This window comes from Equus quagga, chromosome 11, assembly GCF_021613505.1.
Source record: "Equus quagga isolate Etosha38 chromosome 11, UCLA_HA_Equagga_1.0, whole genome shotgun sequence".
Lineage (NCBI taxonomy): Eukaryota > Metazoa > Chordata > Mammalia > Perissodactyla > Equidae > Equus > Equus quagga.
In genome coordinates, this window is record NC_060277.1 from 70,625,358 (window position 1) to 70,650,306 (window position 24,949).

The 24,949-nt window shown below is 46.1% G+C and overlaps 1 protein-coding gene across 2 annotated transcripts in view; it reads right to left on the reverse strand.

The window, feature by feature from the left end:
* The window catches only part of RAP1GAP2 (RAP1 GTPase activating protein 2), a 210,508-nt gene that overhangs the window by 135,318 nt on the left and 50,241 nt on the right, over positions 1-24,949 (reverse strand). The gene's annotated exons all lie outside the window — the stretch shown is intronic.

The following is a 24,949-nucleotide window of genomic DNA, read 5'->3' on the forward strand; positions in this document are numbered from 1 at the left end:
CTGGCCGCGGCGCACACCCTGCGTCCGTTCTTCCCCTCTTCCTGCACACCGCGCGCAAGCTTCCTCCTCACTTCAGAACGCAAAGACGGAGGGTCTCGCCAGTTCTTGGGAGAAGGACCCTGGCCTGGGGTGCTCGTAAGCACCCCTCACTCACTTACTTTTGCGGGGAGCCTAGCCCCTCTCACCACCCCCCACCCCACGCCCCGGAGTAACGGAGTAACGACTGGCTTTGCTTCTCCGTTCATTCCCCCCAGGGAAGGGAATCGGGCAAAGGGCTGGAAAGAATTAAAACAAGCCAATTAGTCCATCTTTGGAAACAGCCCTGTTGGGTCCAAAGAGGTCCCTGAGGCAATTTGCCTTGTTTTTTACACAGTCTGGTGTTCAAGCAAGCAAGAAAATCCAGACAGGGAAGGGGACCTTGCTGGAGAGGGGTCAGGGGCGGCAAATGAAATTAAGGGCCTGAGGCCTCAGCCCGGCCTCTCCAATGGGCACAACATCTTGCTGGCATTGGAGTTGGGGTGGGGGGGAGGGAGCACGAGGGCGGTGCCAAAATATGACTGGTTTATTTATGATGCATCCATTAGCAATGGCCTCAGCCCCCTGAGCCCGCCTGGGTGTAGGGGGACCACAGATATAGCCATAGACATCTATTTATAGCCAGAGTGAGTGACCCAGGCACCACCCCTGGGACTGCAGTTAGGCCGGCGGCAAGGACCACATCAGTAGTGACCTGAGAATCAGTCTGGAAAAAGAACTGGGAAATGAGCATCCTCGGTCTGGAAGAGGGCAGAGTCCCAGCACACGCAGCCCAGGGCTTCTCGGGCCTCTGGCCATACACAGAACCAAGAAGTTAGCTGATGGACTCCTTCAGCTAGATGGCAGGGCAGGTGCTGGGGGCACTGGCCATAGGTCTAGCCCAGCATGGGGTGTATTTTATGCACACACAGGGGGAGCTGCCCCTCAGATCAAGGCCTGACCACCTCCCAGGGAGGTGAGTGTGGAGGGTTCCCACCCATCCCCCACTGCCTAGGAGATATTTTAGGTCAAGCACACACATCAGTGGGCAAGGGGCATTGGGATGAAGGCAAAAAATTTTTCCAACAAGCAGGTAACTTTATTCATTGTTGTTCTAGGGTTCCAGGCCCTCTCAGCAACTCTACAACCAAGATGTTTCCAGCCCCAATGTGGCTGAAAACACAAGGTTGTCCCCAAAAGACCATACATGATCTGATTCCTGGGGCCCTGAGAGGTAGAAGTTTCCAGGGGATGGGGGGGAGGCCTTCCTTCCGCCCACACCCCACACAGGAAACACCAAGGCCTAAGGACGCTCATCCATGGCAGAGAATGTCGTGGCCATCTATGCTAGACTTGCCCATTCCACCAACACATTTACTAATCACTTAGGATGTGTCCAGCTTTGTGCAAGAGACTAGGGTAAGAGAGAAACAGAAGACCATCCTTGCCCAGAACAGTCAGGGCTAACACCTACGGAACCACGAGACCATCCCATTCCCAGCTCCCTTGTGCCAAGTGACCCAGCCACTGTTCTCCAAAATTAGGCCGTTCACATACCACCTTCACACTTTCCCATCTTAAAACTTTACTACTCAGTTATTTACTTCTTATTTTGCTTTAATTAAATCGATTCACTTTTTTACTTAATCTTAAAAGAAAACATTACCACCCTAAATGAAAATCCATTATTATTTGTCCTTTATACCATGAAAATAAATACAAACGTATTAAATTTCAGCTCAATATACTGTTGCCTGACGAAAGCTCTGAGCCTGAAGCACCTTCACTAACAGAGAAAAACAGACAAGTGCAGGTGTCAGCCATACACTTGCGCCAAAGGAAGACACTGTCCTTGAAGAAATGATTAAGTTTGAAAGAGAACCGAAAGGGAACATTTTCACATTAGTGACTCGGAGGTGTCTTCTCAGGCCACACCCATGGGGCACTTTGAGGTGGACTGAGAAGGCTGGACATATCCAGACCAGCAGCTTATCCCCAGCAGTGTCCCAGCTCAAAGCCCCATTCCAGCCCATCCCTTCCCTAGCCCACAGGCCCTGAGAACAAAGTGCCAGGCAGCTGCCAGCCTGGGTCTCTGCCCCAATCTGGGGAGACCCAAAGGCTGAGGGGCCCTGGGGCAAGGGGAGGAGGGGACAAGGAAGTTAATCGAGAACAGAGGGCACAGCTGCACAGCCGTTCCTAAGGCACCAGTGGGGTGAGACACTCAGACACGCATGCTTGGTCCTGAAGAAAAGGGCCTTCTGTGCCTGGGAACCCGCTTCAGGAGACACATCCGTGTGAAACCAGGAATCAGTCAGCACCCAGGTCTCAGAGAGAGCCTGGAGCAAGCGCTCCCTCCCTCCCCGCCCCACCCCACCCCACCTCTGCCTCCCAGTGCCTCCGCTGCTCTGCAAAATGACTGCAACCCTTCTGGGCCAGGATTGGGCGTAGATGTGGGGCAAGAGGGGCTGTGGAGCCACGAGGTGGGACCTTTTATGTAAACCAGACGTCTTCAGATGCCTCGCCCCTCCCCTTCTGCAGGGGACAGTGTCCTCAGCCACCCCATGGATCACACAACCTTTGCAGCAATTCAAGAGTTATAAATATACAACTTCAGACCTGCTGGGGACAAGCCAGCACTCCCACTCTCTTATGCCTTTGGGGCACACCGATACACACACCAGCTCAGAGAAATCACTCGGAAGCCCCGCTCACAGCTCTCTCTGCAGAGCACTCACACCTGTGCTCCTAAGGAAGTGGACTGACATTCGTTCTTGGCAGGTACATCAGCGCCCCCTGCTGGGACCACAGTACAGTTGCTTCTGGGATACACCACGTGAGGAAAAAGAAAAGAGAAAGAGGAGAGAAAGGGGGAGAGAGAAGGCAGGGAGGGAAAGAGGGAGGGAGAGAGAGAGAGGAGGGGGGATGGAGGGAAAGATTGGGAAGATCATTTGAGGTGGGGAAGCAGTTTCTATTTGGAAAACAGAGACATACAGGAGGGGTCTTTGCCAACATGTTGACCCCTCTCCCAGCTCCTAACCCTCCCTTTCAGACCCTCACCCACCCCGAAGGGGTCTATCCCACCACAACAGGGTCCTTCAGCAACAGGCCATGCCCAGGTCGGGCTGGGAGGCCTCGAGACAAGCCTCGGGAACCACAGCTCAGCCGTACTTTCCCGGAGCTTATCATACCAAACAGAGGATCTGCCGAGAAACTGGCTCAGATGCTGGAAACGGATCTGGGTGACTTGTGTGGCATTTCCGAGCTCCAGGGAAAGGAAACCATGCCCGAGGAAACCCACAGCTCCCACTCAGTGGCAGGCATCCAGCCCTTGGGCTGCACATCATTTGGTACCCAGAACCTGCAATGCATGATGTCAATCAGAACTGTGCTGACTTCTCGTTCAGGGGTTACAAAAGGGGTAGGAGGAGGAAGAAAGGAGTTCCTCATCTACTTCTTGGGTCATTGGAGGTATTTAAAATATTTCTTTTTGGTTCATTTATGGAATTTTGAATCTATGAATTTAAGTGATACAACTATAATTTCTCCCACAGTAGAAACATTCAAAAGGATTCTTCTGTGTGTGCAATTTCTGACGAACATGAAAAAGTGAATTTTGCAAAGAGGTTGCCCAGGGGTCATTGCAGAGACGCAGGAGCCCGTGAGGCCAAGGCCGAGGGCTCCGTAGCCTACAGCACAATCGTCTCGCCCCCAGGGTCCCCGGCCCCTACCTCATAGATTATCAGGCCTCCCCAATTCCTGCTACCACTGAAGCCACTTCCAACCCTAGGGTTTCTGGGGCTGAGTGGAAAAGCGGGGAGGGAAGCTGTCTTTCCACAATATTAGCAACATTGCTTAGCAACATCTTTCAAAGCAAGAACAGGCAGACTCTCCAAAAACCTATTCAGTTTGGCTCTACAGAGAACAGAGTGGTTTCTTATACATGGATTATTTATATACTATTTTATATGCCCAGGGATGCCTTCTGTGCCTGGCTTCCTCGGGAGATGACGTATTACACTTGAAACTTCCAGTCACAGAGCTTTGAGTAGCAAAACTTTTGTTTGTTTGCTTGCTTTTATTGTAATGACCTTGGCTAGAAAATTCTCTAAAACATCTCACATATTTTGGTCCTTTTTAAAGACAGGTTTAATGTAACCTTTTCTTGGTGACTCAGAGCCATTATTATCAATACCACCCACTGTCCTGAGCCAACACTCCTTATGAACTAACGGCCATTGAAGTGAGGACCCATTTGTCCCTATACTTGATGACCTCAGCTAGCTGTGGTGCAAAGATGCTACCGTGAAGAAAAACTAAAAGACCCCTCAGACAAACCGGAACTAGAATCCCATCTCCAGTTTTTACTGTCTGAGTGGCCTTGGGTTAGAAATTTAATCTCTCAGAGCCTCGGTTTCATCATCTGGAAAATGGGGATAACAACAGTGCCATCCTCGTAGGGTTCTTACAAGGAGCACGCATGGTCCACACAAAGATTTATAGGAAAGTGTTCATAGCAGCTTTATTCAAACTGTGGTATATCCACATGTGGAATAGCACACAGCAATAAAAAGGAACAAAATACTGACACACGCAACAACATGGCTGAATTTCAAAGGCATTATGCTGAGTGACAGAAGCCAGATACAAAAAATATTCACTGTATGATTCTATTTAAGCAAAGTTTTAAAACAGACAATCTAAGGTGCAAAAAAGTAGAACAGTGGTTGCCTCTGGGGGTGGGGACTTCTCTGGCGAGATGGAAACGTTCTATATCAGGATAGGGTGGTGGCATCCGTTTGTCCAAAATGTATAAGATTTGTGCATTTCAACGTATGTAAACTTTACCTGAAAAAGGAACTGAAATTAATCATAAAAGTGGTAATAATAGAGTGGGGTGTGCAGTGGGGGGTAGAGATGAAACAAGAATGGCAGAATGTTGATAATTGTGGAGGGGCGGGTCATGACACTATTCTGTTTATATGCTTGACATTTTCATGATAAAAAGTAAAAGAAAACGTTCATAGTGGGGAAAAGGGTTAATGGTGATTATATCTGGAAGTATGCTGATTTTTGTCTTTGTATTTTTTCTTCTATTTACACATTTATAAGGACTCCAGATTAACTTCATAAATAAGCAAGAAGGTGGATATGATCCTTAATTAAATGAGAATGCACACGCAGCACCTGGTAAGTGCTCTTTAAGTGGCCTTTCTCGCTGTGCTGTTTTGAGTCCTTGCTCACAGTGGCCGCTCAGTGGGAATCCAAAAACCAAGCTTGACAGAAATGAGAGAGAGCATCTGAGGGTTTTCCAACCCTGACTTGAGAACCTCTCTCTCTCTCCTCCTTCTCACGTGTCTGTACAAGGGTTTTTAGAAAGACTGAGGTGTGTTCACTCACACAGACACCGCGGTCCCATTTAGGATTTAGGTGGCCAGTGCACTGAGTTTGAATTCCCAGCACACTCCACTGGGTGTGTGTGTGTGTGTGTGTGCGTGTGTGTGTGCACAGGGTACCAAGGAGAGTGTGCAAGCCGGACCAGACGCGGCAGGGGCACTGACTTCACCTTCAATTCAACAACACAAAATTCACCATGTGGTTTGCAGATCACTCACATGCCGGGTCAACAAAATTCATAGGTTAGGGCCTCATCTACTTGATTCCTGATCAATTCTTTTTTTTTTTTTTTTCTGTTGTCTGAACTAATCTCTTGCTTCTATGAGTCCGTGAAGAACTCTGGGTTGGATACTCCTTTCTAGAGGGAAACTGCCCCATTGGTGGGCGTAATCAGACCCTTTCTACCCAGCCAGAAACAGAGTTTCCTTCACTACGGACTCTGGACTCTAACTCATTGATGTGTGAATGACTTTTTCCGCACGCTGTCATTAAGTCCTTTTAGCCTTAAAGACAAACACAAAGCTTATCTTCCTTGTTGACACAGGACCCTCTCCCCCAGCTCTGAGCCTCCCACTGAGCAGCTGTGTCTACAATTCGCAGGCTTTCTCCCAGGTCTGCTTTCTGGGGCCTTGCCACCCTTCCCATCAGGAAAGTTCTTCCAGCTGTCTAGCCTGCATCATTCCTGTTGTAATCTAAGCTCTCCTGGTGAGCAACTCCCCTTCACGCTTAGGGAAAAACGCCATTTGTTCCTACTCTCTTAACCTCCCTCAAGTCCCAAGGCGGCTTCAGAAACTTTCCCTTCACCCTAAGGCTCCAAACTCTCTGCTTCCTCCCCTTTCTCCCCTGCCCCAGCCCCCTCGCTCAGAGTCACAAGGCAGGACCAGGGGCTGCGTGGGTCACAATGATGGGTCACAGCTAATAACTAAGGGACCAAAATTTCCCCTTTGTTTCCTTCTTCTGAATACATTAGAGCAGCATCAAGGTTATGGAGAGCCGGGCTCAGGAGCCAGCTTTGTGAGAACCGCATCCATCGCCCCGTCGTGCAGGGGTCACGTGGGGAGGGTGTTCTGAGAGCGTCTCCAGGCAAGCCCAGTAGTGCCCTCCGTGTGGCCCCGTGTCAGCTATGAGAATTGCTGTCTTCACGATGCTAAGCCAGCAAGGGTCCTGTGTTTCTTGGAGCACCTGGGGTGGAAACAGTCTCAATGCACCCCACCCGGCAGGTCAGCAGGATGCTGGAAACAAGTGTAGGCAATTAATCGACAGTGTAATGTAACGAAACGATCCAAATGGGAAATTAACAGCGCTGCCTTCTCAGCTGTTGACCTGTCCCAAAAGAATGTCCCCTCCCCAGAGAGGGCTTCCTTGACCACTCACCCAAAGTACATCCCTCTTGGTTATTCTGCATCTAGCCCCCGGTTTGTTTCACGGCAATTATTCTAGCTTGGGGCAGGGGTGGGGTGTTTGTTTTTTATTGATGTGTCTGTTTGCTAGGTTTTTTTGGTCTCTTTGCCCCAGTGGAATGTAAATCCCATGGGGGCAGACACCGTGTATGTCTTAGCCATCACCATCACGTCCCCATACCCCACCCCACTCCGTGCCCAGGATGGCATCGGACAAACTCTAACCCTCAAAAAATATCGTTGGAAGGAAGGAGGGTAGGAGGGGAAAAGAAAAGAGTAAGGGAGAGCACCCTTCCGGGAGGATCATATATCCTGGAGTCTGAGCTTTTCTGACCCCAGAAAATCTTCCAGGCTTTCAACTTGATGGAATTGGGTTTGCCGGAGGGGAGGGCAGAGCATCGAGGTCCCAAGGCTGGAGACCCACCCTCCTCCCTCACCCTCTCACAGGTGAGAAAACTCAGATGGGGTGGCTAAAAGGATGCTGACTTAGAAGCCCCATGCCCAGCCGGCGCGGCCATGTGAGTCTCACAAGGAGAAACTTCAAAGCAGCCAAGGTCTCCTTCAGGGCACCCAAAAGTCCCCCCAGCTTTTAGACAACCCTGGGGGGTGGGGGGGCTCCAAAACTACTGTATTTCCTGCCAACCCTAGAGGGATTTAAGCATTTCTGGAAAAATAAAGGAGTGTAATTAGTTTCACATCCAAGGCTGGTGGCCAATTCCCTACCCATCACCAAGCATGAGCCCCAGGGCCAGACGGAGCTTTCAGGGTTGGCCCTGACCAGCTGGGGACCTGGACAGACCCCTCCTCCCCTCTACCAACATGAGAAGGATACAAATACCACCCCGGGTGGTAGAGTAAATGTTTGTGGAAGGGCCTATCTGACCCAGAGTGATAGAGAAGTTTGAGACTCAGATGGCCCGTCTGCACAGGACACTGCTACAGGCTCCCTCTGACTCAGGCTTCTGTGTCCTTAGAGATGCTATGGGGACAGGAGGACCAGGGGAAAGGTCGTGCCCCAGGGAGGCCTCACACCCATGCCTGGGTGGCCACGGCTCTTCTAGGCTGTGTCTGGGGCTTCTCGGGGGCCACATCTTGACACTGAATATACCCCCTGCTTCCCATTCTGTCTTAAAAGGACTTCGGGACCAGGCCAGGAGGTGAGCCTGAGACCCATGCGTTTTCCCAGCACCTATTCTCAATATCTTCCGCCTCCAGAGTTTCTCTAACATCTATCACTCAAGGACGGCTCTTCTGATTTTTGAAATGTCCACATACCTCCTGTACCATTTATCTATGTAATGTTTTTCTTTAAATAAACTTTCTTCTTTAAACAAATGTTTTTAAAAGATTTGACATTAATCCTATGAATGGAAGGTAATTATAAAAGTAAATATAATATCCTACTCCTTGGGTGTGGGCTGTGCACAGTGACCTCCTTCCAAAGGGTACAGTATATTCCGGGGGAACAAAGAGTAACTTTGCAGTGGAGAAACAAGACAAATACTGCCTTAGCCAGGTGATCAAGGCCAACGTCAACAGTGGTAGGTCGTGTTGATAGCATGCACCTTTGATATGATGGGATGAAAAGGGCACTTTAACGGGATGTAATGTACAGCATAGGGCATATAGTCAATAATGTTGTAACAATTTTGTATGGTGACAGATGGTAACTAGATATATCATGGTGATCACTTTATAATGTATAAAAATATTGAATCACTATGTTGTACACCTGGAACTAATATAATAGTTTATGTCAATTATACTCCCACTTAAAAAAAAAGAAAGAAAATGGTACTTTGCCTCTGTGGTCTTCCTCCCAAAACCCCCAAACCTCAGCCTAATCATGAGAAAAACATCAGATGAATCTCAGTTGAGGGGCATCCTGTAATCCACCTCACCATCAAAAGCAAGCAGAATCTGAGAAACTCCCCCAGCCAAGAAGAACCTAAGGAGACATGGCAACTGAATGCAATGTGGGATTCAGACGGGATCCTCGGACAGAAAAAGGACCTTAGAGAAAAATTAAGAAAGTCCGAATAAGCTATGGCCTTCACGTGATAATAACATATCAATATTGGTTCATCAATTACAGCAAATGTACCATACTGATCCAAGATGTTGACAATAGGGGAAAGTGGGTTATGGGGCATATGGGAACTCTCTGTACCATCTTCTCAATTTTTCTATAAATCTACAACAGTCCTAAAAAAAAAATTCTACTTTTTAAAAAGTAAGTATAATGAAAATTAAACAGTGTTATTACAATCTAGCTAGCGAGACCCTGTTGCCTGCCCAAGGCCCTGAGCCTGAGACCCTCTCTCCATCAATAAGGGACATTAGCAAATGTTACAGAGTGTGAAAGACATATGAGCACCTAACTGAGCTCTTCTCCCTGAGGCTGCAAGGAGCACTGAAGGAGAACTGAAAAGGGAATGGCTTTCTCCCTGGTGATCAGCGTCAGGCAATGCTGTGTCTTTGCACCACCTAATGTCGCCTTTCCCAGTTCCAACTTGAGAATCACTGTGCCAGCCCATGTACTTCCACCTTCCTCCTCTGGGGCTCAGAGAATGAGCAGAGGGCTCCGACGGTCCCTTTGTGGGACAGTGCTCTGCTCCATTCTAGGGTCACCTGAGGAGAAATTATCCCACTCATCCTGTGGGGTCCGGGGCAGGTCACCTTCCCGACTGTCTGGGGAGCAGCTCCAAGAATAGGCCCTGCCACCCTGAAGCAGGAGCATCAGCTCAGAGGGCATGAACACCACGCCCTCAGTGGAGCACTTTATAGTCATAAGCACTTTCACACCTGTTACTCCACTGGATACTTACAGCTCTGTAACGAAGGAATATTCATATCATCCCCATTTGCTGGATGAGTACACTGAGACCCAGAGAGGTTAACTCTTCTGTCCAGGATCACACAGCTACTAAGAAGCAGAGCTGGGACCCAGACACAAATGGTCTCCATAGACACTGACTTCCACAAAATCCAAAATGAAGAGGACTAGAGACCCCAGGAGATTAGGCAATGACTCAACCAATCAGAGGCTCACCATGCCTGTCATCAGATGAAGTAGAATCTGCTTCTCTGCCTGCTCAGTACCCAGGCCCCTTCTTCTGGTTGACAGATGTTGATTTTCCCTTGGAGAGTACCCTGACACCACTGGTGGTTTTTGTGGTTCAGTTGGGGCTGTCCCTTTCTTAACCTAATTATCCTGAGCTCTAGGGTGGGTACACGGTCCAGGCCTGACCAATCCATGTATTCTATTCACAAGGCCACAGTGATTGCTTCAGGGATGAGCATATAAACCTACTTGGTCCAAACAGGGTAAACACCTATGTTTCTGCTGGCACCATAGAAAGAAGCAGCTTGCTACACCCTGGGGTTTCCAAAGTTGGTGGCTGTCTTATGAGAGGAGAGCTGCCTGTGAATGAAGTGAATGCAGAGGAAAGCAGAGCCAAGAGATAGGAACAGATTGTCTGATGACATTTTCTGACCCACCTGGATCCAGCTATTCCTGAAGCCAGTTTTCTTAAACTTATCAATTATAAGAGTTTTCTTAGATTTGTTTCTACTTTTGGTATCCCTTTTTTTTTCTTAAGCCAGTTTGACTTAGATTTCTGTCACTAGTAGCCTAGTTGATTAACATACCAGATCTCTACCCAATGGGCAATGAAACACTTGAAGGAGCAAAATAACAGCTTTAGACAACTAAGAAGGCCACATCACTCCTTCACCCAAGGGGACCATCCCCCAAAGTGGGCCATGGATAAGACTCCCCAGGAGGAGCCCCTGGAGCTGCTTCCTCAATGCAAACAGACCCGGATGCACCAACCCAGCCCATGAGCAACAGGTGTGGGGGCAGTCCCCCTGACCCTACTCAAGGCGAAGGCAAGGTGGCACAAATCTGAACGTGCAGATAAAACAGAATTTCTCTCTTTCTCTTTGCTGTCAGCATGCAGGTCGCTTATTTCATCTTTCTTCAGTAAAATCAAGGACTTTTCAAGGAAAATGTTGAAAAAAAAGGAACATTCAGACAAATCCAAAATGTAGGACATTCTACAAAACAACTTTGCCAGGTCTGCTGTTCTATATTTAAAGAGACTAAAGAGGTGTGACAACCCAGTGCAACGAGTGACCATTAATAATAAATCAATAACATAATCTAATATACAATCCATATTTAAATTTGGGAAACGTTTAGATACGAACTGTACATTGTTATATTATTAAATTAATATTAATTTTCTTATACATGATAATAGTATTGTAGTTATGTCAGAACATTACAGTATTTGGAGGAAACATCTGCTGAAGTATTTAGGTACGAAGTATCATGATGTCTGCCACTCACTTTCTCTGTTTTACTATCATTGTACAGAGAACAACGGCGGTAAACGTCAATAAGTGGTGAAGCTCGGTGAATACAGGTCTCATTGCACTAGTCTCATTTTTGCATAGGTTGGTCATTTTCAAAACAAAAAGTGGAAAAAAACCTACATCACCCTTGCCTATACCTGTCCTCAAATCTTCACATACCTAGCGCACACGTGCAGCGACCGCACGTGTACACACATGCATGCATGCATTCTGCAACACAGCAGACTGGTGTGCAAAGAGAACTGGGCCAGAGTCAGCAGAACCAGCTTCTGGAGCAAATCTGTCCTCTCATTATCTGTACATCCCTTTCCTAGTCTGTTTTCTCAGCTACAAAACCAGGGCTGAAGCTTCCATACACACGCACGAGATGCAGTATGAGCACTGAGGCGGATGGAGTAGTATAGTTCTTAGGGGTTAGGAACTGAAGGCAGAGGCCTAGATGAGATAGTCCTTTCTACCTTAAGGTCCTTTCTAAGGAGGGGGGTGTGGGTGACAGAGACTGTCTCCAAGGTCACCCCCTTCCCACCCAACTGCCCAGTTCTCAGGGGACCCAGTCCTTAGAACTTGACCTTGCGTATGAGATTGACAGGCAACACTCGTGGACTAGCCCAAAGAGAATCAGCCTCCTGGTTCCATCAGCAAAGGAAGCGCATTTGGGATCTAAGCTGTGGCTAACCAAGGACCCCTCAGGGCAGAACCTGTGCCTTAATAACTGTGAAAGGAGGAGAAGCCAAGGCCAGCCCCTCTGAACTTGGCTGAGGAAGTCAGCGCATTCAGTCTCACAGTCAACTTGCTAGCCACCTCTCTGGTCAAAAAGACCTCCCTGGTTTCCTGGGGCTTCTGAAAAGGGAGAGGTTGAGGATATTCTCAACAAAGACCATCCCGCAAAGACCCCAGGCAGGTGCAGGAACTTCAGAGGGCAACAGTCCGCTGACTTACAAGGCCTGCGCTGGTCTGGGCAGAGGGGTGGCGGGGCATCGCACAGCTGGAGAAACTCAGAGGGCATGAAATCAGAGAAATGCAATCACAACGAAGAGATAGGACGTTTCAGCCAACAGACTGGCAAAATCTACATGCCTGCTAGTGGTGGGGGCAGAAACTAGAGGGCACTTTAGCAGTACGATTAAAATAAAGTCACCTACCCTATCACCTAGCAAATATGACCTCTAAGATTACTCAAATCTAGAGACACACTCTCAGTATGTATAGAGACCAGTACGAGTACATTCACTGCAGCACTTTCCATAAGACTAAAAAAATACCAGAAACTACCATTTAGAGGGGACTGATAAGTAGGACGTCATATATTCAAAACCTAGATACTATACAATGGTTAGAAGGAACGAGCTAAATCTATAGGTATGGACATCCATGGTTACTTAAGATGCATGTAAAAATATTTTTTAAATATCTAGACAAATATACACCAAACACTGAGCAGTCACTTCTCTGGGGAAGAGAGGAGGAGCGTGGCATTGCTGCCCAGGGAAGACTTCACCCTTAACATTCCAGGATTTTCTAAGGTATTCATATATTACTCGTGTAATACAAAATTAAGCTTCTTAAAAGAATCATCAATTTCTAAAAGTCAATCCACATAGTGAAATACTATACAGTTATAAAAAAAAATGAGGGAGGAGGAGGAGAACAGGCTTTCAGTGGATGGAAATGGAAAGATCTACCAGACATGTTCTCCAGCGAGAAAAGTAAGATGTCAAACAGCATTGTGTGGGATATTACCTTTTATGTAAGAAAGGGAGATGAGAAGAATGTGTTTATATTATATAGGAACACAGAAGCACTGGAAAGAACCTGAGAGGTGGATTTAAGGAGGTGACAGGGTGGATTGGAGCAGGAACAAATATTCTCACCATATATATTTTTATATCATTTCAGGTTTTGGACTAAATATGTACAAATATGAGTACTATCCAAAATAGATTGTAAATAAATGAATAGCACCGGTCATACTTTAGACAGCATCGCGGAAACACTCAGCATTAGTCATAAACGCAGAAGTTGAGACCCTTTGGGCCAGTTATTCCATTCTTGGGATTACATCCTAAGGAAATAATTTCTGCACATGCAAGAAACTACACACGCCAAGATGGTTGTTCCAGTGGTATTCCTGGGAGTGGAGAATTTGAAGCAACATAAATGCCCACTCAGAGGGGATCAGTTCATTTCTTTCTGCCCTGGAGACAAGGCTGCCGGGCAGTTGGTGGGCTTTCTCCCTCAGATGCTCCTCCACACCGGTCCCTCTCGCACAGGGGCCAAACATGGGTGTCAGGACAATGACAAGTTAGTGCAGGTGGCCAACCTTCAGGTGAACGGAATGGCTGATGACGGCACAGGTGGAATCCACTGACGCTCAGGATTTCCAGCCGTGAGCCTCACGCTGAAAGCTGCAGGTTGCCCAGCTCCACCCTCCAAATTCCAGTTTCGCGGGTCGGGGGTAGAGCCCAGGAATCTGCATTTTAACAAGTACCCCAGGCAGTCCACTTTGAGAACCGCTGACCTACCTCAATGCAAACTTGTAAGTAATTTCTGTGTTAGGAAGAGAGGATCAATTACAGGAGCTTTTTGGTCCATTTTCTGAATATTTTCTTTAACCTTGTGTTATCTTTCCAGCAACAACACAGACCTGCGCGCATGGAGAATCATTTTGTATTTAAGCACAAGCATGGGAAGGTGAGTTCTGCTGGAAGCAAGTGTCTGGGTCCTGTTTTCTGGGCAAACCAAGGAGCTCTATATATTATTCTAATAACACGTTACCATCTATTGCTGTTATATTAACTTCAATTAGTTAATAATATATTGTAAGTATAAACATATTATGGTTAATAAATAATAATTATTATTACAGCAAGCAATTTCATTGCATTTATCATGTGTACTGTTGGAAACACCTTCTACATGTTGGCTCAACTAACCCTCACGACAACCTACACGGTGTTACTACTCTCACTCCCACTTGACAGTGTAGCAGCCGAGAGACAGCAAGGTTAATGATTGCCCAGGGCCCATGGTAAGGTGCAGAGCTGGACTCCTCGCCAGCAGGAGGCTGTAAGGGACCACACTCCTAACCGCTGTGCTCACCCAACAGCCTTAACCTTGACGGATGACAGCCAGAGGTCAACACCAGGCTGCGGCCAGTTCGCTCTCCACTGAGAAATCACTCAAAGGGCATGTCCTAAATGTGGGGTAGGGTAGACGCTTTATCTTTGTCGACTAAAATGACCCTTTCGTAACAGTCCCGGCGGTAGGCTCTCCTGCGGTTTCATGCCATCTGTTTTGCTGTCCCGTTCTCCCGTCTCAGCTCAAGCCCTGGTTCCCACTGTCAGGGGTGAGTTGCTGGAGGTGAGCCAGGCGAAGCACTGGGAGGTGGGCCTGAGGGGTGCTGGATGAGGGGTCCCAGAAACATTCTCTACTGATGGGGTCACTCCCCAAGCCCTGGCCTTCCCTTTCATGGAGAACAGAAGCCCCGGGAAGGAGGGGTAGGCACAGAGAAACGGAGGGGCGTCTCCCTGACCCTCCTCACCGGGCCCTCCACCTGAACCACCTCAGGAAAGTGAGAAATTAATCTTTGAGACAGGAACCAGCTGCACCAGGGCACAGTGGGAGAGGGGAGGAGCAGAGATTGAAGAGAGAGTAAGAGAAACAAAGGGAGAGGAAAGACACAGAACCCAGAAACGGGGAGGGAACAGTCACCAGTGGAGACATGAGCAAAGAAACACTGAAAAACAACACAGCAGAGGGAGAACAGTCAGGAAATCCTCAGCTGCTCTTCTGGCCTTGGCCAGGGCTCCCACCTACGCCGACCTCATCTCCCCAGAGGGCGAGAGTGCACAGGGCAAGTGAGAAACCTGAGGTCAAGGCACCTGCTCTCCCACCTGCCCGCCTGGCCAGCCTGGGAGCAGGCAGTCCTGGGCTAACAGCACCACCTTCTGGCTCAGGGGAAAACTGTCTGTGTTCCCATCTTGCCCACCACCCGGGGGACAAGCCAGCCACCTCCCATCCCATCCCCCACCCCTCCTTCTTCCTTATCTTCACAGTGGCCAAGCTGTTGCCGCCTCAAGGCCTTTGTATGTGCTGTTCCCACTGCCTGGAATGTCTTCTCCCAGATATCCTCATGGCTGGCTCCTCTTACTTCAGGTCTCCACTCAAACGTCACTTTTACGGAGAGGCTGGTCCTGACCACCCACCTAAAGCCGCCCCCTGTGCCCGCCCCCCATCACCTCACTGTTCTGTTTCCTTCAGGGACTGGGCATTACTGGAAACCACCACCTGGGTTCTTTATTCTGTTCCCGTCTGTCTCCGGCATTAGAAAGTACGCGAGGCCCGAGCGGATCTTCACGGTCCACTTTTGTGTGATTTGCGCTCAGACCAGGCCTTGGCAATGAGCCTTGGTGAGTGAACAGCTCCATATTCATTCGAGCTCAAGAACCCAACTCCAAACTCCGCAGGGACGACCCACAAGCTCCTCCAACTCACCCTGTTCAGGGCCAAAGTCATTATCTCCCTGCAAACCAGGCCTCCCTCCTGCACTCCTGGCCCAGTGACGCCCGCGGCAACTCTGCAAATCCCCTGGGTGTGGAACCCCAGTTTCTACCGGCTCCTCCTCTCACACTCCTCAGGTGGATCAGATACCTGGTCTGATGATTCCACCCTAGACCGGCCCCTCCCTTCCAGCCCCAGGCCACCCTCAGGTTCCTCAGGAGCAAGTTTCCTTGCCTCCCTAATCCATCGCCAGGACTCCCAAAGCTGCCTTCCAAGTCAATTAGGAGACAGAGGGCTCCCCATCTCACTCTTTCGGGGCACATGTCACCTCCTCAGTACCACATTCAAGACCCTCCCTGAGCAGATCTCACACTTGCCTCAGTGCTGGTTCCTGCCAGTGTTTCTCAAACAGCTCCATATGCTTCCCCAACCTGTGCTTTGCCCTTGCCGTTCCCTCAGTCTGAATGCCCCCTGCAACCCTCCCTTCCTAAAGGATTCCTTTTAACCTTCAAATGCTACCTCCTTCAGGAAGCCCTCCCTGATTCCACCAGGAAGAATTCACTGCTTCTGCCATATCTCTACCAGCATTGCTTCACACTTTGCCACTGGCTATGAAATGTCTATCTTCCAGGGCCAACCCAGTGGTATAGTGGTTAAGTTTGCATGCTCTGCTTCTGCAGCCCAGGGTGTTTGGATCTCAGGTGCAGACCTACACAGCACTCATCAAGCCATGCTGTGACAACGTCCCACATACAAAGTAGAGGACAATTGTCACAGATGTTACTCAGTGACAATTGTCATCAAGGAAAAAGAGGAAGATTGGCAACAGCTCAGAGCTAATCACCCTCACAGAAAAAAAAAATTGTCTATCTCCCTCATAGACTGTGAGTTCCTTGGGTGCAGAGACCAGGCCCTGAATCATCTAACCAGCCTCAGTGTCTTCAGCAATGGCCACAGTCCTGAGCACTAAAGACTATACTAAGTACTTTTCATGTGTGAGCTCATTTAATCCTCAAACATCCCTAGGAGGTAGGGACCCATCATCTTCACCTTCCAGTTGGGAAAACAGAAGCTCAGGGAGGTTCAAGGCTTGTCCAATGTAACTTCATTAGTGGGTGGCAAAGCCAGGATCCCCAGCACCTAGGACAGAGGCTGGCACAAGGTAGGCACCCAACAAATACTTATTAGATAAACAAACGCCTTCATTTCTCCTGCGTGGGACCTCGGTGTTGCTCACAGCTCAAAAACAAGAGCACCCTGTGTCCTTGCTTTCTCTATTCCAGTTCTGACCCAGTGATATCAGCAAAGTTTCTCCTTCTCTCTTCCTCTCCATCCTCCTGTCCAAATTGTGAGCCCAAAAGGACCCTGCCGTGACAGGTGAGAGAAAAGAGAGTGATAAGCCTATGTTTAAATGGGGGGAGGTGGCGGCATGGGAAGTCTTTAGGGGAAATGAGGCACTGTACAGAGGCGCCCCTCAAAGACTCTAGGTCTTCCCTTCAGAATTGCCACAAGTGTCTCCACCTACCTCCTCCTCCTCTTCTCCAGCACGAGAAGCCTCCTTACTTCAGCTCAGTCAACAAAATTTGCAGTCATTACACTATTTCCTATTGCATTTTGTTGTCTCCATGCTCCGTCCGATCAGTAATTGCTGCAGTATTGTTCTGCAGTCTTTCCAGCGGCCTTATTTGTTACACGGCCACACAGGAACACAGCCGCCTCTTCTGACTTGGACTCGCTGGTCTCTGGACAGCTAACCTGAGGGGAATGCGCCATGCACAGCTTCTGGGGAAGCTGCAGTCAGCCCGCATTACTCTGAATGCTCAAGGCCCCTCCACGGCAGACACAATGCTGTCTACTCAGTCCTTGCAGGTGACTGACAGCAGATGGTGAAACACCACGAGACGGATAAAGGCAACAAGGATTTTTTAACTGAATTAGAATCCTAACAGATTTTCTTTCTCAGACACTTATAAATTCCTGAACCCAAACTATTTGGGAGGCAGGGCGTGCAGACATTCCTGGGGCTCCCCTGACAAACCTCGGCCCCAGTTCACTCCCAGGAACTTGGGCTCCAGGGTGAGAGACCACAACCAGATAAGACACAGGTGTCTTATGTGTCTTCTCTGAGCACAGCCCTCCCAGACCCACGTGACTGGAAACTAACAGGGTCCCAAAAGAAGGAGGGAGTGCGTCCAACACCCTGGCTGACAGAGCTTCCACAGCAGCACCTGGAAGTCCTGGGTTCAAGTGTAAACAGAGAAAGTGCCAGAGGTCAGGTATCAGGAAGCCAGCCTCAGCTCCAGCCCCATAACACCCAAACACTCTGGACCCAGGTACAACCACCTCTGTTCACAGCTTTTACAGTTTACCACGAGGTTTTCCACACACCTGGGCCTCGCAGCCCTGGGAAGCAGCAAACATCACTCCCCCCATTTTAATTCCCTCCATTACTTCCTATGCCCCTCGAGCCTCAGTGGGACCAGCAGCATTGATGTGTGTGTTTGTGCAAATGTGGAGCATAATTCCATCTTTCCACGCCTGAACCTGTGTGTCTGAGTGTCATCACTGGGTCGGCCTTTGGCCCTGGGCTCAGAATTCAGCATGATCAAGAGAACAGAAGGATGACGCCTACGGAGTCAGGCTACCCTGGCCGAACCCCAGCTGCGTCACACCCCGAGCCTTGGTTTCTTCCACTGTAAAATGGGGAGAAGAGCAGGAACCATTGCACAGGACACTTGTGAGGACAGAATGAGGTTACAGAGCTGCTGCTCCAGAACTCACAGCTATTTTTGTTGCTGTTATGATGGAACGTGGCACCGACCATGCTTGTGCTGTTTGGGGCACTGTGTTTCTGAGAGTGTGTGTGACCTTGAGTGACAGGTGTGGTCACATCTAGAATGCATGTACCTATGTGTGGGTGTCTGAGTGTGAAGGCAGGACTTAGAATTACACTTGAACTGGATGTCAAACAATTCTCTCTGCCCCTGTTCGCAGGCCCAAGGAGACGAGAGCTGTGTGTGAGCCCAAGATACTGTCTCCTCGGTGCCACCTAGTGGCACTGGATTTGTGCAGCTCATTCATCTTCTGGTCTGCAGGTCTGAGAATGTCTCTGCAGCGTGCGACAAGTCACAGACTGGTTAGGATCTCTGGGCTTGTCCGGCCCTTGGAAGACCCTCAGGGGAGTCTGGCCTTCAATCTCGACCAGCACTGTCCAACAGAATCTCCTGTGACGATGGGAATGTTCTGTGTCTGTGCTGTCCAATATATCTGTGCTGTCCAGTATATTGGCCACTAGCCACCTGTACTATTGAGCACTTGGAATGTGGCTAGTGTGACTGGGGAACTAAATTTTTAATGGAACTTAATTTTAATTAATTTAAATTTAAATTGCCACATATGACCACATTGGACAGCTCTGGTCTGGAGGATTGTTTAAGCCCTGAGATCCAGCTATGCCTTAAGTCAGTTAGACCGACTCCCTGGACCTCCCAGTTACGAGAACCAAGACACTCCCTCTTCATGTAGGCTGGTTTGACCTGGTTTCTGGCCACTTCCACAAAGAGTCCTGACCAATCAGATGATGACCAACTGGATCCTGTTCCAGGGCATATGCATACAAAACACACTCAGGAAGGCAGTAGGAAGCAGTGGATGTCTGTTAGTGAAAGACAAGAGGAAGCAGGCCTCCAGAGTTGCTAGTGGGTCCGAGGCAGTGCGCCATGTCCGAGGATGCTGCACAGCCCGTCCTGGAAGAGCTGGGATCCCACGTGACTGAGGAGCTACGCAGGGTCTTTCTGGGCCTCCTTACTGCAGACACAAGCATGGGTTTATAGACAGTTAAACCTGGTTCAGTTCCCAGATTACCAGCTGTGTGACCTTAAGCAAGTGACAACCTCTCTGAGCTAATTTCTGTCATCTGTGAAATAGGAATCAGAGCACATATCTCATAGGGATTGAGTGAAGACCAAGACAACGCATATGCAAAAGCATTTCACACAGTGCAGTTGCACAGAATGAACACGCAATGTTTGCTAAAACTATTATTGGTACTAGATAGCTTTATATTAAACCATCATCATGTAAGTTTTTACAACCTGAAAAAAAACTTGATTAATAGAACAATTATCTGGGTCACTCAGATGGCACACCAGGGCATACTCCTTAGCTCTCCCATTTCTGCCCAGCCCAAGTCCAGCCCGCCCCCACGTTTTGCAGACTCTACCCTGTAGCATCTTGCAGCCATCTGTCTGTTTCCACACCACACTTGAAGCCACCTCCATCTCTCTCTTGAGCCATTGCTGGTCCAAGTCCACCCGTGTCAACAGGGTCCCACTGGGCCTACCCCAGCAGTCACAGGGACCTTCCTATAAAGCTCTGGGGGAGTCCCTCCAGACCTCAGCTCTAAACCTCCAACTATCTCCCCATCACTAAACAAATTCTACATACTCTAAAGTCTGACCTTCAAAGCCCCCCGCCACACCCCAGGACCTGAACCCCCACTCCTCCAAGACCCAGCCGTACACATCACTTGAGCAAACCTGGCTCTTTTGCACCTCTGAGCCAGTACAAGTTTCAGCAGATAGGTCAATGGAATCAAAGAGAAACCCACACATGTATCTCTGGATATGTAAGAATTTAGTTATGGAAATGGAAAATTAAAGTATAGTGCTGGCTAAAGTGTAGTGCTGGACTGATTATTTGAAAAAAAATAAAATTATAATTTCTTCTCTCATCTTACCCCAAATTAAATTCCAAATGACTTAAAGAGTTAAATGTGAAAAGAAAAGAAAACTGTTTATATATATATATATGGAACCATCAACTTTCTGGATGGAGAAGGACTTTTCTAAGCATAAAAGTAACAAAAGAGGTCACAAATGAAAAGATTGACAGATTTTACTACCTTAAAGTTTAAAAATTTTGTGCTAAAAAACAACAGAATCAAATTTATGGGCAAAGGGTAAACTGAGAAAGATTATTTGGAAATAAAAATATGAACGACAAAGGGTCAACAACTTTAGTTAAAAGAGAGCTCTAGTGACTCAACAAGAAAAATACGAACATTCCAAAATCATGAAATATTTTCTCAAAAAATTTTAAAAATAAATGTGTGAAAACATTTTACCTTTAGTGGTAGCAAAAGGAAATAAAGATACATACAAAGACTTATATGCAAGGATGTTTTTGCAGCATTTCTTAATAGCTAAAAATTGAAAACAATCTTAACATGTAAAAATAAAGTAATGGTTAAATAAATTATGGAACATCATGATAGGATATATGCAATATTTTTAATCACGTTTTTAAAGAGTATTTAATGATGTTGAAAATGAAAATTATATAATAAGTTTTAAAAGGAAGCTAAAAGGCATAAATAGACTGTAAAGAGATGCATCAAAATGATAACATTTGGTCAATTAAGAAATCAAAGGAGAAATAAAAAAATATCTAGAGACAAATGAAGATGAAAACACAACATACCAACTCCTATGGGATGCAGCAAAAGTGGTGCTAAGAAGAAAATTTATAGCAATACAGGCCTATCTCAACAAACAAGAAAAATCTCAAATAAACAATCTTAAACTACACCTAACAAACTAGAAAAAGAATAACAAACAAAGCCCAAAGTCAGCAAAAGGGGGGAAATAATAAAATTAGAGCAGAAATAAATGAAATAGAGACTGAAAAAACAACAGAAAGGATTGATAAAACTAAGAGCTGGTTCTTTGAGATGATAAACAAAATTGACAAACCCTTAGCCAGACTCACTAAGAAAAGAAGAGAAAAGGCACAAATAAAATTAAAAATGAAAGAGGAGCAATTACAACATATATACAAACGATTATAAGAGAATACTATGAAAAACTATATGCCAACAAATTGGATAACCTAGAAGAAACGGATAAATTCTTTGACACATACAACCTCCCAAAACTGAATCAAGAATAAATAGAGAATCTGAATAGACCAATCACAAGTAAAGACATAGAAACAGCAATCAAAAACCTCCCAAAAAACAAAAGTCCAGGGCCAGATGGCTTCTCTGGAGAATTAACCAAACATTCAAACAAGATTTAATACCTATCCTTCTCAAACTATTCCTAAAAATTGAAGAAGATGGAATGCTCCTTAATGCATTCTATGAGGCCAACATTACCCTGATAACAAAACCAGAAAAGGACAACACAAAGAAGGAAAATTATAGGCCAATAGTACTGATGAACATAGATGCCAAAATCCTCAACAAAATATTGGCAAATAAAATACAGCAATACATTAAAAGGATCATACACCATGATCCAGTGGGATTTATACCAGGAATGCATGGATAGTTCAACATCTGCAAATTAATCAATGTGATACACCACATTAACAAAATGAGGAATAAAAATTATACGATCATCTCAATAGATGCAGAGAAAGAATTTGACAAGATCCAACATCCATTTATGATAAAAATCCTCAATAAAATGGATATAGAAGGAAAGTATCTCAACATAATAAAAGCCATCTATGACAAACCCACAGCCAGCATCATACTTAACAGTGAAAAATTGAAAGCCATTCCTCTGAGAACAGGAACAAGAAAAAGGTGCCCAGTCTTGCCACTCCTATTCAACATAGTACTGAAGGTTTTGGCCAGAGCAATTAGGCAAGAAAAAGAAATAAAAGGTATCCAGATTGGAAAGGAAGAAGTAAAACTCTCGCTGTTTGCAGATGACATGATTCTATATATAGAAAACCCTAAATAATCTACCAGAAAACTATTAGCAATAATCAACAACTACAGCAAAGTTGCAAGGTACAAAATCAACTTATCAAGATCAGTTGCATTTTTACAGACTAATAACAAACTAGCAGAAAGAGAAGTCAAAATACAATCCCACCTACAATGGCAATAAAAAGAATAAAATATCTAGGAAAAAATTTAACCAAGGAGGTGAAAGACCTATACACTGAAAACTATAAGACATTATTGAAAGAAATTGAAGAAGATATAAAGAAATGGAAAGATATTCCAAGCTCATGGATTGGAAGAATAAACATAGTTAAAATGTCCATATTACCTAAAGCAGATTACCTATCTACAGATTCCACGCAATCCCAATCAGAATCCCAATGACATTCTTCATGGAAATAAAACAAAGAATCCTAAAATTTATATGGAACAACAAAAGACCCTGAATAGCCAAAGCAACCCTGAGAGAAAAGAACAAAACTGGAGGCATCACAATCCCTGACTTCAAAATATACTACAAAGCCATAGTAATCAAAACAGCATGGTACCAGCACAAAAACAGACAAACAGATCAATGGATAGAATGGAAAGCCCAGAAGTAAAACCACACATCTACAGACAGCTAATCTTCAACAAAGGAGCCAAGGACATACAATGGAGAAAGGGAAGTCTCTTCAATAAATGATGCTGGCAAAACTGGACAGCCACATGCAAAAGAATGAATGTAGACCATTATCTTTCATCACACACAAAAATTAACTCAAAATGGATTAAGGACTTGAAGGTAAGACCTGAAACCATAAAACTCCAAGAAGAAAATATAGGCAGTACACTCTTTGACATCAGTCTTAGCATATTTTTGAATACCATGTTTACTCAGGCAAGGGAAACAAAACAAAAAGTAAACAAATGGGACTACATCAGACTAAAGAACTTCTGCAAGGCAAAGGAAACAGGAACAAAACAAAAAGACAACCCACCAATTGGGAGAAAATATTTGCAAATCACATATCGAACAAGGGGTTAACTTCCAAAATATATAAAGAACTCCAATAACTCAACAACAAAAAAACAAACGAACCTGATCAAAAAATGGGCAGAGGACATGAACAGACATTTTTCCAAAGAAGAAACACAGATGGCCAACAGGCACATAAAAAGATGTTCAACATCATTAATTATTAGGGAAATGCAAATCAAAACTACAACGAGATATCACCTGAAACCTGTCAGAATGGTTCTAATTAACAAGACAAAACAAATGTTGGAGAGGTTGTGGAGAAAAGGGAGCCCTCATACACTGCTGGTGGGAACGCAAACTGGTGCAGCCACTGTGGAAAACAGTATGGAGATTTCTCAAAATATTAAAAATAGAAATACCATACAATCCAGCTATCCCACTACTGGGTATTTATCCAAAGAACTTGAAATCAACAACTCAAAGAGATTTATGCACCCTTATGTTCACTGCAGCATTATTGACAATAGTCAAGATGTGGAAACAACCCAAGTGCCCATCAAATGCTGAATGGATAAAGAAGATGTGGTATGCATACAATGGAATACTGCTCAGCCATAAAAAAAGACAAAGTTGGGGCCGGCTGGTGGCGCAATGATTAAGTGCTCATGTTCCACTTCAGCGGCCCGGGGTTCGCCAGTTCAAATCCTGGGTGCTGACATGGCACTACTTGGCAAGCCATGCTGTGGTAGGCGTCCCACATATAAAGTAGAGGAAGATGGGCACGGATGTTAGCTCAGGGCTAGTATTCCTCAGCAAAAAGAGGAGGATTGGCAGCAGATGTTAGCTCAGGGCTAATCTTACTCAAAAAAAAAAGACAAGTCCTCCCATTTGCAACAACATGGATGGACCTTGAGGGTTTGATGTTAAGAGAAATAAACCAGACAGAGAAAGATAAGCACCACATGATTTCACTCATATATGGAAGATAAACAAACGCATAGATAAAGAGAACAGATTAGTGGTTACTAGAGGGGAAGGAGTAGGAGTGTGGGCGAAAGGGGTAAAGGGGCACATATGTATGGTGATGGATAGAAACTAGACTATTGGTGTGAGCATGATGTAGTCTATACAGACATTGATATATAAGAATGTACACCTCAAATTACACAATATTATAAACCATTAGGACCTCAATAAAATAAATTTTTTAAATGATAACATTTGGGATGCTAGGTCATGGGTTTTTATTTTTTCATCTCAATATCTGTACGTACTTTCTAAGTCTTCTACAGTGAGCATGTACTATTTTTATAATCAGGGGAAAACGCTATTTTTAAAAGGAGAAAAAAAGACTACCAATGTGGGGAAATGTGTGTGATACGACGCAGAAAAAAGAACAGAGGCACACCCATGCGGGCCTGTGGAGAGAGACTGAAAGAAGCCATGAGGGTTTCCATTCGCTTATTCAGAGTTACATTCATGTTTGTGTAATAAAGAATGAAATAAAACCTGCTGGGGTCGATTAAATCAATGTAAAAATTAAGTATCAGTGAGGACACG